Below are 19,094 nucleotides of genomic sequence, written 5' to 3'. Positions count from 1 at the left end.
TTGAATTATTTAAATTTTACATGTATTTAGTTTTGTGAATTTTGAATAATAAATTTTAAAAATTAATTTGTTGTTAGTTTCCCACATTCACTTTTATAAGATTTTGTGTTTTAAATTTTTCCCCTTCCTCCTCTCTCCCCTCCCCAAGACAGCATGCAATCTGATATAGACCATATGTGTACAATCCTATTAAACATATTTCCACAATAGTTATGTTGTAAAAGAAGAATCAGAACAAAAGGGAAAAGCCACAAAAAAGTATAAATAGAATGTTTTGATCTGCATTCAGATTCTATAGTTCTTCCTCTGGATGTGGATAGTATTTTCCATCATGAGTCTTTTGGGATTATCTTACATCATTGCGTTGCTGAGAAGAGTTGTCTATCAAAGCTGGTCTTCAAACAATGTTGCTGTTACTGTGTTCAGTGTTCTCCTGGTTTTTCTCATTTCACTCAGCATCAGTTCATGTAAATCTTTCCACGTTTTTCTGAAATCCACCTGCTCATCATTTCCTATGGAACAATGATATTCCATCACATTCATATACCACAACTTGTTCAGCCATTCCTGAACTGATGGGCATACCCCCTCAATTTCTAATTCTTTGCCACCACAAAAAGAGCTTCTATAAACATTTGAATAACAAATTTAAAATTTTCATTTTAACAAAACAGGGTATGCTGTTAGTATGCATTGTGTGTATCTGAGTTTCTGGATGACACTTATAGAGGGAATTCTGTTGCTTGACCACTTCAGCTGGGTGCTTCTAGACTTTTTCTTGTGGAGTGGGTGATATCAAAACTGTCACGTATGGATCAAGACTTTGTTGTTTGGATGATCTTAAGGCTAAATTACAAAGGCAATCCACTCTGTCATTGAGTAGCAACTGATGAAAAATTTTACAAAGTTTGAAAAATCAACTAGAACAGTATTTATCACAGTGATTATATTGACTCTTAATAAGAAACAACACTACTTTAAATAACCTTCCAAATTTTTAAAGTTTGGAGCATTTATACTTTTTCTAAAGCTATTAAAGCTTAAAACTGCACTGAGACTTTTGTGACATCTTGTATGTGTGTGTACATATGGTATATATATGTACATGTATCTATACAGAAGACTACATTTGCTAAAAAATGTTGATTTTATCTGTACCATATTTTCTCAATTTACATAGGCAACTAGAAGAATTAATTTTCCAAAGAAACAGTCTACATATGTATATATGTAATTTCATGGCAGTATAAATTATCCAATACAATATCTATACATACAGCTATAAATACTGCAGCCTTTAGTTTTCGTACAGGTGCACCTTGTTTGTTTCATTTTTTTCTACTTTAGCAATAAACCACTTAAGATCTGTCTCCTTAAGGCATGTTCCCTTCAACTACCATATTCTTGCTCCTGTTCCTTTGAGATATGCTCTATAAAGTCAGCTCTAGGGAGGGAAAAGTCCTTGTCTTATGCACCACCATAAACCATGACAGAGGCAATCGCAGAAAGTCAAGGAGCAGGATTCATAAGACAGGAAAGGTGGAAGCATTAAATTGTTAGGAGCCATAAGGAGTTTTGTGGGATTCTTTTCTAGCAGAGTAACATGGGCCTCTGTATCCTGGTCCATAAGCTATAAATGCCCAGTTTATATGGTAACGAGATGGACCGGAATAGTATTACCCCCAAATGAACAAGAAGCTGGAGCAGAAAAGGAAAACATTACTTTCAGAATAGACCCATTTAATTTAAAGCACTCATATAACACAAACCAAATAACTTTCCAGGGAGTGAGCTGCATCCAGCCCTTTAAAGAAATAGGAGCATGTATACCCAGAGCCTGAGAAATAAAGGTCCAATAAGAAATAAGCCTTAATGAATGCTTGATATTATCAAGAAATTGAATAGTCTCTGTTTCTCCAGTCTATCTCATTTTGCCTGGCTACCACAGGACTCTGGTTTGGTGGGACTCATGTGGGAAAGATGAGAATGTTTTTGGTGATTGGATCCTTCTGTTTCTTTAAGTTAGTGGGGCTACAGAGAGGAGTAGAAAATAGAAATGACTAGAAGTGAATGAAGCCATGTGGGATAGTGGAAAGTGTATCTGATTTGGCTTCAGGAGGAAAGGACTGGGTCTTAATCCTGCCTCTGATATTTACTGGCTGTGTGACTTTCAGTAAGTCGCTCGGCTTCTCTTAGTTTCTCAAAATACTTGCAGAACATGCCTCACGGAGTTGTGATGCTTAAATGAGATGCATGGTGAACCTGAGAGCATCTTGTGAACAGCTGCCATTATTATCCATAGGCAGCTAGGTGGCGCCAGAGTGCATAGAGAGCTGGGTCTGCAGTCAGAATCACAACTTCTATTTGTCTCAGTTTTCTCATCTGTACAAGGGGGAGACTAATAGAGCCTACTTTCAAGGGGTGTTGTGAGGATCCAATGAGATAAGAATTGTAAAGTGCTTGGCACAATGCCTGGCACATAGTAAGTAGCTACTATTACAAATGCTCCTGAGAAAGATGAAAGTCTTACAGATGGTGTGGAATTTTTTGCTGACTTCATGATTTGGAAAGGTTTTTCTAATGTTAGTAACAAACAGGTTCCATGCTGGTTACTGTTCCCCTCCCCACTCCCGGCCAAATAAATTACTTTTGCCTCACATTCACATTAAAAAAAACCAACCTCTCAGCTATCCATATGATAAAAACCACATTAAATTGTTAGAAAACTCCATATATTTTCTTTCAAATGTTGATAATTGTTTTTTAAATAAAAATCCTCTTTTAAAATGTAGCTGTATAGGAAACAGACTTGTAGCTGATCCTATTATAGCCATTGCTTAGGGAACTGGCAGACAGATGATTAATGCATAGTACTTTCTATTGTATTTAAAGACAATTAGTACCCTAAATCAACAGTTGATATAGATTCCTACTGAGTACGGTGTGTAAGACTAGAGTGGGAAATTACCTTCTGAACTTTTCTCTGCATACCTTTCACACATAACTCTCTGTCTTTCTCTCTCCTTCCTCCTTTCCTCCTGTCATCCTTTTCTTCCTTCCTTCTTACCTTTACCTTTTCCTTCCCTATCCCCTCATTCTCTCTTCCTTTTCTTCTCTCTTTCCTTTTTATTCTTCTCCCTTTCTCTATCTTGTTCGTCACTCCTCCATCTCTCTCCAAAATGATTTCTTTTATATCCTCCTGTCTCTCTCCTGACTTTTGCCACAGGGAATGGAAAGGGAACTCACCTACTGGTGATGGGCCTCTCCATAAATCCTCAGCTGCCAGGGATATAGTATGTCACCAGTCCTGGGCACTCAGTGTCACCAAGCTTAGATTTGAGCATGGTAAGATGTTCCATGGCTCAGGCTCTGGGACCATAGCCTTTGAGAAACCAGGTCCATCTCCACACCCACTGTGAGAAACCAGAATAGGATTTTATTGGTGGGATCCTCCCATGACTCTTTGGACACAAAAAGCACATAATGAATGTTTATTGAATCCAGCTATTTGAGTAATTCAGAGCTTCCAGTCAACGTCATATAAGATCATAGGCTTTAGGGCCAAATGGAGTCTTACAGGTCGTTCAGTCTGGACTGGCCCAAAACCCCTAAGTTAACCAATTATTGTTAACAGGATGTTGATAGATTCTTTCCTACTTTTACCTTGGATTCTCTTAGATTCTTGAAATATTTTGTGTCTGTACTGCCTGTAGGATTTGGGAAAGGAAAGAAAGAAGAGAATGCAGTCACTGCATATATGGATAATTTGTAATTTAATTATGGTCTATACCTCTATTTCTACCAAAAAAAATGAATTATGAGAAGAGAGTAAGCCCCCAAAACACAGTCAGTGGTCTTGAACTCAGACATTTTGACCTCCACTTGTCTACAAGATTTTGCTGCCTTAAATGAGGTATTAACATCATGAAACCCTAGCACGATGCTAGGCACATAGGAGTTCCTCAGTAAATACTTCCGGATTGAACTGAGATGGAAATAAATGATTAGCCCGACTCAGTCCATTAGCATAGAAATACTAAGAGAAGAGCTTTAAATTTATAAATTATGAAATGTTACTGTAATCCTAGTTTATACACAATAGTATTATCAAAGCCACCAGGCAGGAATGATGAACATATTAGGATATTGTAGACTTGTCAAGACACCTAACTACACAGTGCATTGTACAGAGGCAGTTGTACTAATTCAGACTTCGAGAATTAAAGAGAACAAGTCAATCCGGGGAGACTTCAAATTCTGGGTAATTTTGCAACTAAATACTTATATAATGTTAGGCAAGTTGCTTAACTTTAAGTAAGTAAGTAACTTTCTAGACCTTGATTTCCTCATTTATAAGATAAAGGGAATGGATTGGATGATCTCTAGAGTCCTTTCCAGCTCTAACAACTTATAGTGGTCCTAAGTGTGTGATTGTAAATGCTTTACAACCAGCTTTCCATGGGGAAAAATGTAGGTGTGACATACTTCTAAATTTAATGTGCATCATTAACATTTTCTGGGGCAGTTAGGTGGTACAGTAAATAGAACACCAGATCTAGAGTTGAGAGGACCTGGGTTTCAAATGTGACCTCAGACACTTGATACTTAATAGCTGTGTGACCATAGGTAAGTCACTTAACTCCAATTGCCTCACACACACACACAAAAAATTTTAAAGAACACTTTCTCCATCACTTTTTTAAGTCTAAACAATCAACTACCCAGGACACTCTTGGATGATCCCCAGGAACAAACGCCCCTTGTAAGGGAAAAAGTAATAGTTCATCAAAAGCCAACAACAATTTGATTAAAGTTTTCTTTAAGTCTTTGAGAGAAGAAGGATACACTATTTTTATTGAGAAGAAAAATAAGGTGGATTAAAGGTGTCAACACAAATGAAAGAGACAACGAGAGGAAGGGGAAATTGCAGTTTAAATTTTCAGTAAATTCAACCAAGACATTTGAACTTGAGCAAAAACAGGAGTTGAAGGAGGCATAGTAGCCAAAACATATCTGTATTTGGAACAGCACTGAAACAATCTGCTTACAGTAGAAGAAAATATAACTATCTGATGTGTTCTAGACTGACAGGGACCTAGAAAAGTGCCCAGCAATGGTAAAGCTAAATCTCAAAGACTGGAATACAAAGTATTGGAAAAATAGAATAAGTAAAAAACAACTTTCGACAATATTAAAGAGAACTCTTTCACAAAGGAGAATTATATCTAGATTAGTCAGGAGGTAATTGGAGGTATATTCTAAAACTATGGAAGGAAAACAGAAATCTTGGCCACTGTAACAGGAATGCAGAATAAAGGTTGCCACCCTTACCACTCCCCTTTTCAGCACTGCTTAAAGATAATTAACATGAAGCAAGTACAAGATGCCAAACATCAAAAAAATGTCAAAAGGACTTTCCTCCCATTCATTCAACCAAGAAAAAAGTCTAGGGGACTTTGAGTTAAGTAAGAGCTCGATAGCTGCCTGTGCATCAGCCAACTGGTGTAACTGTAACAAAAATACTAAAAATGTATTGATTAGACCGCAAGTATGTTGGCCTAGGGCATACTCACAAAAGAATGTTAAGAGTTCCTCTAAGGAAGAAATTGATGGGAAAGAGTTAACTGGGGGAAAGGTTTTGTAGTAAATTTATCTGATAAAAGTCTGAGATTCATGATATGTAATATAAATATATTAAGAATAAAAGCCATTCACCAATATAAAATTAGCTGAAAGATATGAACAGGTTTCAAATTTTTTAAAAAAATGCAGGCTATGAACAACCATGTGAAAAAATGCTTCAAATTATTAATGAGAAATGCAAATTCAAACAACTCTGAAATTTAACCTTGTACCTATTAGATTTTCAAAAATGACAAAAAGATTAGAATGACGATTGTTAAAGAGGGCTCTGGATGTATAGACACACTAATGGACTGTTGGTAGAACTATAAATTGACCTAACCATTCTGAAAAACGACTTCAAATTATACTCAAAAAGTCATTAAAGTGTGCTTACTCTTTGACCCAATAATAGCACTACCAGGCATATACCCTTCTAAAGTCAAAGACAAAAAGGAAAGGACCTATATGTACAATAATATATAACCACACTTTTTTATAGCAAAAATTAGAAACAAAATGGGTGCTCATCATTTGGGGATAGATGAATAAATTGTGCTATATGAATGTAGTGCAATATAATTTTACCTTAGAAAATTATGAAAAGAATGATCTCCTGGTTTCTGGAATTATTTGATGCAAAGTGAAATGAATGGAACCAGAATAGCATTGACCACAATCATTTAGAGGAAAACTCTTTTGAATGACTACACAACTCAGATCAATGCAGTTATCAATCATAACTTCCAAAGGTTGATGACAAAGCATGCCACACACTTCTTGGCAGAGGTGAAATAACCAAGAGTAGAGCCAAATATGAAATGCACTTTCACATATGACCAATGAATTGGCTTGTTCTGCTTGACCACTCTAATTTATTTCAAACAAAGTGTTTCTACTTTAGGGGAAAAAGGTGAATTAGCGGGCAGTGACACAGATGCAAAAAAATAACATCATTAAAATATTATATATTGCTTTTATATCCCTTGCACCTTCCACACAAAAATTATTTTTAAAATGCTTGTTAAATTGAATTGAATTGAAATGTGTTAGCTTGGAAAAATCCCTTCATCTCCCTGAATTTTAGTTTTCTCATTTGTAAAATAAAGTAATTTAACTAGATGATCTTTAAAGTCCCTCTTCAGCTCTAGTGAGGTCAGAGTTAGGCTGTGCCTACTTCATTTTAATTCAAAATAAACTAACAATTCATAAATAATTCAAAACAAACAAACAAATCATAGTCTTATATAGCCATAGTATATGATATATCTACCTTCCTTTCTTCTTCCTTACTGTACCCACTGTTGTCTGGCCACACTACTTCAATATTCCCCTACCCACTTTCTCCCTGCTTGTTTCTCCCCATATCACCATTTCCCAATCTGACAGCATCTTTACGCTGAGCCACTTTTCTCCTTAGGCTCCTTCTGTTCATACTTCTTATCTTTGCTTTGCAGAATCTCTGTCTTCCTTCAAGTTCAGTTCAGATGCTGCCTCCTCCATGAATCCTTCAAGAATCCCCTCAGTTGGTACTTTTCTCCTGCCTCAATTTTTACTTATAGTTTACTAATTATGTAAGTTATGTCATCATAGTAGTATATAAGCTCCTTAAGTTACGTACTACCGGTTGTGATTTTGTATCCCAAACACCTATCCCTGTGTCTTGTACAGCTCTTATGCTTAATACGTGTTCATTAAATACAGCTGAACTACACATATACTCACACATACATATAATATACATATTTTATAACATATAATATACATATATAGTATATGTACTATGCTATATAGAGTATAGCATGTAATACAAGAATATATAGCATATGTATGTCATATATACTCTCTATATAATATATAGTATTATATATACACTTGTTTGTAGGCATATACATATAGGTATGTGTATATATAACATATATGGTATATGTGTGTGTATATATATACGTATATATATCAGAGAGAGAGAGAGACAGTCACACACACACATATATACACACCCAGAGAGGCATATTTGCAGGGACTCTTTCTCTTTATTTTTCCTTCCTGTTTAAATAATCCTCCAGTGCCTCATCATAACAGCAAAATAGAATTTTTCTCTTCCCTCCAGTCAGATGTCTTCTAAGATTATTTTCCTCTCCTTTGCTCATCCCTGAGATCCTGGCTTCTGTATAAACATTTGAGGAACTAAATAGCCAGGGTATCCAAGAAATATTAGGATCATTGCCAACAAGTAAGACATAGTATGGTTGAAAGAAGACTAACTCTTGAGGTAGAGGAACTGAACTCAGATCCCACCTCTGACAACTAATATCTGTATGACCATGGACAATCAATCAACAAGCATTTATTAAGTGCCTATTGTGTGTTAGGTGCTAAATCCTTAGTCATTTAGCTTCCTTGACCTCAGTGTCCTACTCTGGAGCAGGTGGCAGTTAGACTAGACCACCTCAAAGATTCTTCCTAACTCAAAATCTATGATCCTAGGTTTAAAGGAAAGGGCACCAGCACAGCCTTTACTTCTTACCTCCTTGCATTTCACCACCAAAAAGATCTGTGAACTTAAAAGGCGGTTTAAGCATCTTTCCAAATAGTCTAAGGAAGCAGCTCACACTATCTTCTGCCTCCCAGTTGGAAGCTATTTCTTCCTGGCATTTTCCAATGAAGTTACCAAGCTGTCCCAGCTAAGAGTTTCCCTTCTCTAGCTCTGCATTAGCATTGCAGTATGGGGCAAGTTGCTTGAGGCTACCCTGCCATAGATATAAAAAGGGACAAGTGGTGATGGAGAAAGGTGAGCACTGGCGAGCCTCCAGATAGCAGCTATAGTGAAGGGACAATTAGAAAACAGGAAGAGCTGATTTTGCCAAACAGATCCTTCTGTTAAACACTTCCAAATCTTCCTTTGGGGAGCTTTTCTGATACTGTTGCTTTGCATTCATTGGGTCCACAGCTGTGCCTCCTGAAAACAAGAGGGTGAGCACATTTCATACTATAAAGGGAAAACTATTCTCTTAATGCTAGCAAGACAATGGTGACATAGGGAATTTAAATGCTTTGCAGAAACACCCCAGCCAGGGTTAAAATTGGAGACCAAGAATCTGAATAATCCCCTAAAATTTAACCCATCTCAGTGACTGTAATTATCTGGTTGTATCCAATCAAGGGCAGGATAGGAAAGGTGGTAAGGATCAAGAATGTTAAAGGAACACAATACAGGGAGACTTCATATGTAAAGAAAGTGGTCCCTGGTCAATGGCAGCCATGTTGGTATTGATGGTTAAATCCCAAAGACAGATGGTCATATATTCTTCCATATCTCTAATGCTTTATTAGATGTTGCTTGTTCTTATCTTAGGTCATTTACCTTATCCTACTACTGTTATAATTCTTTTTATATTTATCTTCCCTGGTAGATTACAAGATCCTTGAGGGCAGATGAACTATTAGTTATATTTATATAACCCAGACCATTTAGCACAAGGCTCCCACATTCAGTTTAATTCAATTTGACAAACATTTATTGAGTTTTATTTTTATTGTTATTTTCCTGCATGTAATGCCCTTTACTGGATGCTACAGATACAAAGACAAAAATAAAACAGACCCTGACCTCAAAGAACTTACATTCCATTGGGAGAATATAGTAAATACAGATAAATATAAAGATGAAAATGAAGTGAGGTAAGGGAGAATTCAAACAAAAGAACTTTAGAAAAATAGAACACTAGCAGCTGGAGACATCGGGAAAGATTGCTTTGAGGCGATAACGCGGGAATTGAGCCTTGGAGAGAGAGTGTCATTGTTCAGTTGTACCAACTTTTTACGACTTTAAAGACCATTGCACATCAATGCTATTCATGGGTTTTCTTGGCAACGATACTAGAATGTTTGCCATTTCCTTCTCTAGCTCATTTTATAGATGAAGAAACTGAGGCAACCACGATTAAGTGACTTGCCCAGGATCACACAGCTAGTAAGTGTCTGAGTTCAGATTTGAACTCAGGTCTTCCTGATAAAAGGCCAAGTGCTCTATCCACTGAGTCATCTAGCTGCCCTGGAGAAAGATAGCCTTAAATGCAAAGATAAGGAAGGAGTATATTCAGGTATGGGATATGATTGCTACTAATGCATAAAGGTAAGATGGAACATTGAGTTTAGAAAACAGAGTACATGATGGGAGTTGATGTGAAATATCAGGAAATAGAAGTCAATCCCTGAGCCTCTCTAGCATGAGGATCAAGATGGTATCCTGGGAAATGACCATTTCAATCTAGAGAATAGGTAGGTTCTTTATTCCTTTGTCCCATTCAGATGGGGGGGAGCAGAGAAGCGATTTGGGATTAAAGCATTTTTTCCCTTTTGTTTTCTATTTATCCTGGTAACATAACTCTGCCTTGAGAACACAGTATGTGGCACTTGCATAGTGTGCTCCATTCGTAGGTGGAAGGGAAGTTCTAGTTCAGATCCATTTAGGTAGATAAGGAAATTTTTATTGCCCTTTTTATTATAAAGTGAAGTATTTGTTTCCACCATTCAGTGTGAAAACAGGCAGTTCCCCAATTCACCAAAAAACATGGAACTATGACAAAAGCCACCAGGTACCCACCCTTGTCTGGGTTGTTTCTCCAAACTCCTAATAACTCACATAATCAAACATGGTGGCTTAGGAAAGACTTCTGATATATTTTGAAATCTGTCTAAATGTCATTGATCCCTCTTTTCTGAAAATACTCTAAGTTAGGTTTGCTTTGTTCTTTTGGAGGAGAAAAACTACAGTTGGCCATAGGCGTAGCTAAAAATATCTCTCTATACTTTGGAACATACTGTTTGGGGAGGGGGAAAAGGCTCGAAATTTAAGCCACCGTAACAGACTCTTTGCTCTCTACTGTTTGCTAAGGTTTCCAGTGTCTTTCACATTTATTGGATTATAATGTTCTCCTGGATTAGCCATCCTTTAGAGTGCAGTGGTGATGAGGGTGGTAGACAGCTGAGGCAGGTCTTGCACTCTCCTGTTCCTACACATTTTTGTCTTTCCACAGGTGAAGTCTATTTGAAATGACCATGAAGGATGTCCCTAGAAGGAAGGGTGGGGAAGAGAAGAAGGGGATGGCCCAGAATGGGGCTGAAAGGGCATTTTGTCTATCACTATTACCAGATAATTCTGACAGCCTGCTCCTACGTCTGTCAACCTCAGGAGGTCTTTGTTTTCATGCCAGCCAAGGGGGGTGCCACCCCAAATGCTTCTGAAGCTCCCCTAGGCTTTGATGCTCCAATCTCCCCAAAGCACAGTAATTGAGGCTTTGCCGAGTACCAGATAGGGTCCTCCAGTCTTCTCATTAGCACTCCGTTTCATTGTCCTGTATAAATTCCTAATGATTTCTTAGAGGTAGGTTGCTTGATCCCTTTGTTGTCAGAAGGGGGCCAGAGGCTGGAGGAAAAAGGGAAATGAGAACTAATGAGCAGGGTTCCTTGGTGAAGGGCTTGCAAAATTAACACTTACGGTATTCTCAATTAGAGCAAACAAGCAAAAGCCCAGGCTTGTTCTGAAGACAGTTTAAACATGACTGAGGTCACTGGAAATAGCGGGGTGACAAATCCCTTGACCTCTACTTGTCCTCTTTAAAATTTGTCTTTCTTCTGAAGGGTTAAGTGGGATCAAGGGAAGGAATTTAGATGTGGAGGACAAAACACTCTCACTCTTCTTGGCAAAAAGAACAAACGCTTCTTGACCTCCCCAAGCTCCTCTCTGATTATGTACTAGAGTTAAGATCGTACAGCAGGGGTAAGTCCCCATTAATCATTTCAGGGTCCTCTACATCATGCCCAGGCTCATGATAATGCCTCTGCCTTATTAATATTGCTACTTAATGGCTGTTCCACAGAACAAAAGGAGAGCAAAGGGCTGGTGTGCAGGGGAATCTGAGTTGAGTTTGCTGTCACCATGGAAACACCAGTCATTGCCAGCTGGCAAAGAACCCCTTATCGGCAATTCTCTTATTACATTTTTTTCAAATCTCTGCCTATGTGACTCTGAATCTGAAAAAGCCCTCTTGGGGATTTCTATGGCCTTAAAGGGGTTAATAAGGAAAGAAATAAATGAAAAATTTAATAGTTGGTTTGGAGGTTTTCTCTCCTGTCTCTTAGTTTCCTTCACTAGGTGGAATTCCTATTCTAAGGGAGGGAGAGAGCTATCTTTATCACCTCCTTTGTTGCTAAGTAACAGGACCTGTTGTCCACCCCTTTCTTTCTTAATTACTAAGCCTAGTAATAACAAATACAGCTGCATTGTGGCTCTTAATTAAACTGTTTTAAAACAACACATTTTATGCAGTACAGTGGGAAGACCCCAGAACTTGGAGCAACAGGATGAAAAGTTGAAATCATCCCATGTCATCTGGAGTTGGTTCCTTAACTTCCCTGGACTAGTTTCTTTCTTTTTTAAATTGAGAGGCTTGGACTAGATGATTTTTTCGGTACCTTTCAGCTCCCAATCAATCATCTGTGATCCAGTGCCACTTTCTCTCATCGTTATAAAGGACATGCACATGAGAAATATGTCAGGTTTTAGGGTTCAGAAATTGACAAATAGATTTTTAGTGTTTGGTTTGGGGAATTCTATAATATATGGAGCAAATAAAGGAATGAATGGATTTCTCTACGTGGAAGGTCTCAATCCCTGAGATATCCCATTTGGAGACTAAGGCACAGAAGAGACTGTTCTAGTGGTTCATCACTCAAGGGTCCACTCTAATATTTCCACTCAAGTGATTTTCTAGAAAGATGGCAATATTTTGTGTGAGCCATTTCTGGATAGCTACAGCTCTCAAAAAAGAATTATTATAATAGTTTCCCTTCCACATCGCCACTTTCTCCATCATGGGTTTTAATGTTTCACATGTTGGCATAAGAAATTAAATGGGAAATTGAGGGGAGTTTTGTGGAATCCACAGATGACATGCAAAGACCAAGAGACGACACAGAGCCTATGACCAAAAACTTAACCCAGATCTTACAATAAGGTACTGTAAACACTCCATAAAAGAAAAAGAAAAAAATGATTTCTCTGGTACAAAGGGAAAGCCAAAACAATTTTACACAAATTTTCCAGATTGTGAGGGGCACCACACCTCTAACTCCTACAATGTGGAAGGGATAACTGTATTTTAGGGTTGGAAGGGACCTCAATCCAACCAATACCCAAACAGAAATTCCTTCCATATCATCCTCAACAAATGCTCATTCAGCTAAGGAGAAGCCCATTACTTGCCAAGATCATCCCTTTCGCTTTGGGACAATTATAATCATTTGAAAATTTGTCCAAACCAAAATCTACCTCTCTGCAACTTTTACCTGCTGCTTCTGCTTCCTCCCTGTAAGACCAAACATAATGCATCCCATCCTTCATACATATATATATGTGTGTGTGTGTGTGTGTGTGTATGTATATATGTGTGTGTGTGTATATATATGTATGTATATGTACATATGTGTGCTTGTGTGTATGTATATATGTATGTGTATATACATATATGTGTACATATATATGTATATACACCAATTGTCTTGCACATAATAGGTAATTTGGGGGGGTTAAGGACGAGTGATTCCATTAGAATAGTCATTTCAATTTGTCAAATATTTTTTAAGTACCTACTAGCTGGGCAGCTAGGTGGTACAGTAGATAGAGCACCGGTCTTAAAATCAGGAAGACTCATCTTCGTGAGTTCAAATCTAACTTCAGACACTTACTGGCTGAGCCCTTACTTTCCTCACCTGTAAAATGAGCAGGAGAAGGAAACACAAACTACTCCAGCATCTTTGCCAAGAAAACCCCAAATAAGGTTACAAAGAGTGAGACATGACTGAAATGACTGAACAACAACAAATGGGCTCTGTGCTAAGAGCCAGGGAGACAAAGAAAGGCAAAAGCCGTCTCTACTCTCAAGAAGACTCATAGTCCAATGGAGGAGTTCAGAGTCGAATGGAATTCCAAGCATAGGGAACTCCCAGTGAGGAAATCCTCTCCATTTTTATATTTTGTTTTACAACTGGGTCATAGACAATTGTCTGAGGTGCTGAGGTTGCGACCACACTCAAACCATCAATTTCCATCAGACTTGTCCCAGGTCTTAGCACAACATGACCTTTTTTTCTTATGTACATACACAACATTTCATTCTGTGGTGATTTATCACTGGACCACAGAACAAGAGATTGGGGCCAAGGAAAACTGGACTTGATTTATCTGAGTGTATTTTTTATCCCTCCAGTAGTAGAATGTTTAAGTTCCTTGAGGACAAGAACTGCTTATCTTGTTTCTAGGTCCAAGGGCCCAGTAGAGTGCTTTGCCCATAAAGACTTGCTGAATTATTCAAAGGACCATTAGTAAACAGATTGAAAAGGAAGAAATGATGATCGGAAAGAACCAGAATGCGTTCATCAAGAACGATCTCATCTCTTCTTTAGGCGAGGTTACACAGAGTGTTAGATCAGGGGAATGAACTATATATAGCCTCGCTAGATTTGAGCATGAGCTGCGGAAAATGTCTCTCCTGCTTTTTGGATTGAAAAGATAGAGAGATGTGAACTCATGATGATTATAACAACAACAGCTAGCATTTAGATAGTACTTATAACCTTCCAGGCATAGTGCTAAGTACTTAACAATCATTTTCTCATCTAATCCTCACAACAACCCACCTGGGAGGTAATAGTGATGATGAGGAGGATGATAATTAGCATTTACATAGTGCTTACTATATGTCCCATAATTATCTCTTGAGATCCTCAAACATTTATACAGTGATTACTGTGTGCCAAGAACTGTGCTAAGTGCTCTACAATTGTCATGTCAATTAACTATCACAACAACCCTGAGAGGTAGGTGCTATTATTCTCCCCCTTTTACTGGCCATATAAGTCAGAGGCAAAGATTAAGCGACTTGATCAGGGTCACACAGCTAGTAAGCATCTGAAGTGGGATTTGAACTTAGGTCTTCCTGCCTCCATGCCTGGCATTCTACCCACTGTGCCACCTCTAGTACACTTGGGTGGTTTCAGAACTGGCTGAATGACTGCATACCAAAGGATTGGTTGTCTTTCACTTTGGAAGGTGTCCACTGCAATGCACCAGAGACATTTACCCGGCTCCATTCTATTTACCACAGACAGCATGTTTATCAGATAACTGAGGAGGAAGAGCTAGGTACCATTTAGTGGATGACAGACTCAGGATCCAAAATGCTCTTGGACAGGCTAAAATAGGAGTGGGGAACCTGCGGCCTTCTAGATCCTTAAGTGCAGCCTTTTGACTGAATCCAAATTTTACAGAACAACTCCAATTTGTTTGGTCAAAAGGCTGCTCTTAACGATCTAGAAGGCCACATGTGGCCTCAAAGTCACAGGTTTCCCAGCCAAGGACTAGTTCCAACAAGATGCAATTGGGTTCCAAAAACATTATCTTTATAAGCAGTGGGTGAGTTTGATATGATGAGAGAGAGCAGTTTACTGGAGGAGAAAAAGCAAGATTAGCAATGATAAATTCCATACAAATCAACAGTGTTGTCTCAGCATCAAAGGTCCAGATTTGAAAGGAATCTCAGTATTCTCTGTTCCAGTGTCCTTATTTAAGCCATAAGGAATCTGAAGCCTAGAGAGGTTAAGCAACTTGTCCAAGATTACACAAATGAATAAGAGTTAGAGGCAATATTGGAACCCAGATCCACTAACTCCAGACACAATGCTCTGCAAAACTCTACTTTGGATCTTATACAGAAGACAAGAATAAGCATTTACTGAAGTTACCAAGAAGCAGAACAACTGGTGGCCCTGTGGATAGAGTACTGGGCCTAAAGTCAGAAAGACCCGAGTTCAAATCTGGCCTCAGACACTTACTAACAATGTGACCCTGAGTAAGTCACTTAACCCTGTTTACCTCGGTTTCCTCATCTGGAAAATGATCTGGAGAAGAAAATGGCAAACCACTTCAATATCTTTGACAAGAAAAACCCCAAATAGGGTCATGAAGAGTCAGACACAACTGAACATCAGAGAATTGCCATGGCATAATAGCTAACTTACCTTAGTATTGACTTTAAGGTTTGCAGAGAACTTTACAAATGACATCTTGTTTGATCCTTTGATGCTGGGAGGTAGGTGCTAGTATTGCTTCTCTTTTACAGATGAGGAAATTGAGGCAGAGAGAGGTTAAGTGACTTGCCCAGACTCACACAGCTAGTAAGTGAAGGCTTACTGAGGCTGAATTTGAACTCAGGCCTTCCTGACTCTCTACTGTATCACCTGGCCACAAAATAGATGGAGGGTTTGCCTTAGATTCAGGAAGACTTGGGTCCAAATTCTAACTCTTGGGCCCATACTGGGTATATCATTTAACCTGAATGTCCCAGACAACTGATCTGCATTGGTAAAGAGAATTTCTGCACCAGGAATTCCCTCTATCGATGAAATCATAGACTGAACAACTTTTTAAGTACCTCAGAGAAATATAAAATGCTATATGACTTCTGAGATTTCCACTTATTGTATTATTGCCTATACTAAATCATGAATACCTTTGTTACATATGAAACTCTCTGAGAGTCCATGTGTTGTCATGGATAGAGAGCCAGCCCCAGGAAGACATTGATTCAAGCCCAACTTCAGACACATCCAGGATGCATGACCCTTATCCTCTCAATCCCAAACAGGGAGCTAGCTCTCTAAACCAAAAAAGTTACTGTTCAATTTTATTTTTAAGTGATGATCTTTCATTCTCCCAGCCCTTGAAGTAATTTAAATAAGCAGCAGCATTTCTATGGAGGAGGGCTGACAGTCTGGACAACTGCTTCTTCCTTGAAGCAAGAAGATGAGTCCCTCTCTCTTTAAAATCACCAATAGCAAGTGTTTTTGGGATTATGACTTTAGGATTGTCAAGATGAACTCACACATCTTTCAATGACTTTTTAGGAAATAAGGATGCCTAAGGAACTATTCCTATCTGTGATGGGAACTCTTTCTCTCTGTTTCCTCATCTATGAGGCTAGAAGATTTACTTTCCATCCATATACAATAGTGGCTCCATGAACAAATTGTAATTCTCCTGATTTACCACAATTCTGATTTTCTCAGAAACATAATAACAAGTATTGAACTTTTCATTTCAAAGCAGTTCTAAGGTGAAGAGCAAAGGGATATGAAGCAGAAGCTGTCATCTTGCTAGGCCTAGCAAAGTTTTATTTTTCAAAAGCACAAAGAGAAATGGATTACAGTCCAAAGTTATCCAATAAACAGAGGTTGATGAGAACAGCACCTCTCTCAGGCAAAGGGAATTCCCTTTCCCATAACATGAAAGCAACTGGACCCCCCAAAACCAGCTTGGTCTCAGCTAAGTAGGGAAAGAGAAAGGCAGCCCAACAGATTTTAATACAAGTGAGCACCCCAGAAAGGGCCTACCCCAAGCAGTTCCTTCAGAAGGGAAAACCAAGGATACCAGTGAGGATGCTACTGAGGATAATGTACTGAAGACAAAATTGTGTCCCATTCAAACTAAGAACCAAATAGGGCAGTTTAGCATGGAGAGTGAAGTAATACTCTTCTCCTCATGGGTGAATGTATCACTATATATGCAAGTCAGTACAATATGGGGGGGGGAAATCCTAATGAACTTACATTTGTATGACATTACATGGGTTTTCCACAGTTATCATCTCATTTTCTCTTCCTGTAAACAGGGTACTGGACTTGGAGTCATGTAAGATCTGAGGTCTAATCCTGCCTCAGATGCATACCAACTGTGTCACTTTGGACAAGTCACTTAAGTGCTCTGTGCCTTAGTTTCCTCAACTGTGATGCTATGACAGCCCCCTAAAGTAGTCAGGTCAGGTAGTATTATCTCTGTAATATAAATAAGGAAATAAATACAGAGAGGTTAAGTGATTTGCCAATGCCACACAGCTAGCAAAGTAAATGAGTAAGGGACTGGGGTTAGTTAACCAAAAAAAAAAAAAATATTTCCTGAAGGAGTCTTTTTTTAAGTATTTGAAGTCCTTTCATTATCACATGCAAATGTGGTACAAGGTAGGGTAGAAGAGCCCAGGGGGCCTTGGGAACTAGGAGGGGAGGAGACCAAGTAGAAATTAAGAAGCCAGGTTGGGTTGGTACCAGCAGAGTTGTGAAACAGTACGCACTGAGGAGCTGAAGCAAGTCGGGATCTTAGTGGCCTTTGTCGCAGGGATTTGGGGAGAGGAAAGTTTGTTCTAACCAAGAAGAATGAAATGTACCAAGGCCTGGCATTAACCACTGATCTGACTCAGTTGAATTCCCAAAGCTTCATGCTTTCTACTGTAGCTATATGCAGAGATGTTCCAGTACTGATCGTGGGCAGGGTCTTACTTCAGGCATTCCTGTGTGGGTCCTAGGCTCATCCAACCATGTGGAAAAGGAACTGGACTTCATTTGGCACCAGAGAGAATGAAATAGGGGCAGTGAGTGAAAGTTGCAAAGATTTCAGCTTAAGGCTGGATGACAATTTATCAGGAATGTTCTAGGCTAGTTCTCTTCTCTGATATAGATTGGATTAGATGACCTCTGTGATCCCTTCTAACCTGTAGTCTCTAAGACTCTGTGATTCTAAATGACAGATACAAGACTTGAGACCCGGTATTCTGGCTGTTAAACCACCTCAATATCTTTGTCAAGAAAACCCATGGACACTATGGACGTGATAAGGTCCTCAGGGCCACAAAGAGTTAGACATGACTGAACAACAATAACATACTGGCTGCTAATACCCCAAAGAACCTGGATCTTATTCATAACTCTGGCACTACAGAGTTGCGGGGTTTTGGATAAATCATTTAACTTTCTAGACCTCCTCTCCTCTTTTGTCAAATATCTTTCATCTATGTCTACCAAGGTTATCAAGAGAACCAAAAGGTTTTCACCTACGTGAATAAGCAGTATGTATCAGGTAAACGCAGCATGAGGGTGCATGAAGGGGAGAAGGAAGAACTGTGTAGTTGCCTCTCCACTAGGGAAAGGATACACTTGTTATTGACTCAAGGCATGAGCCTTGATGGAAGACAGCAAGGACTTACTTTCACGTGATGCTATAGACCCCACACAAAAGAGATGGTTGGAAAAAAGCAATAGGGCAGGAAGAAGGTCTGCTAGGGGCTCAGAGACACAGGTGTCTATGATGACAATGAGTGAAAACAGCAGAGATTACAACAATAGTGGAGGAAGGGTGGCCTAGAAGGGAGGATTGCAATCATTGAATACAGAAGGAAGAAACAGGAACTCAGACTGAAGACAAAGAAGGACACAAGACAGGAGACAGACATCACCTTCTTTGAAAATCTCCATCCAAATCTGTCTAGCCTACAGGGACTTCCTTTATTTGCACTTCCTCTATTGTATTCCTCTATATTTTATATGGAGGAGAGTCCCATTTATGTCCATATCTGCCTGGCAAT

General features: G+C 38.8%; 1 long non-coding RNA gene across 1 annotated transcript; it reads right to left on the bottom strand.

Annotated features, from left to right (window-relative positions):
* Positions 1–482: 482 nt before the first annotated feature.
* LOC140533407 (uncharacterized) lies at positions 483–3,413 on the bottom strand. The gene is made up of 2 exons (XR_011976909.1): positions 3,247–3,413; positions 483–512 (listed from the first exon to the last, which is right to left on the bottom strand). It is a non-coding gene; the product is annotated as an uncharacterized lncRNA (long non-coding RNA).
* Between the last annotated feature and the right edge of the window lie 15,681 nt (positions 3,414–19,094).

Source organism: Notamacropus eugenii, chromosome 3, assembly GCF_028372415.1.
Source record: "Notamacropus eugenii isolate mMacEug1 chromosome 3, mMacEug1.pri_v2, whole genome shotgun sequence".
NCBI classification, from domain to species: Eukaryota; Metazoa; Chordata; class Mammalia; order Diprotodontia; family Macropodidae; genus Notamacropus; species Notamacropus eugenii.
The sequence above is the reverse complement of the archived record's forward strand: the minus strand, read 5'-3'. Positions and strand labels throughout refer to the sequence as shown.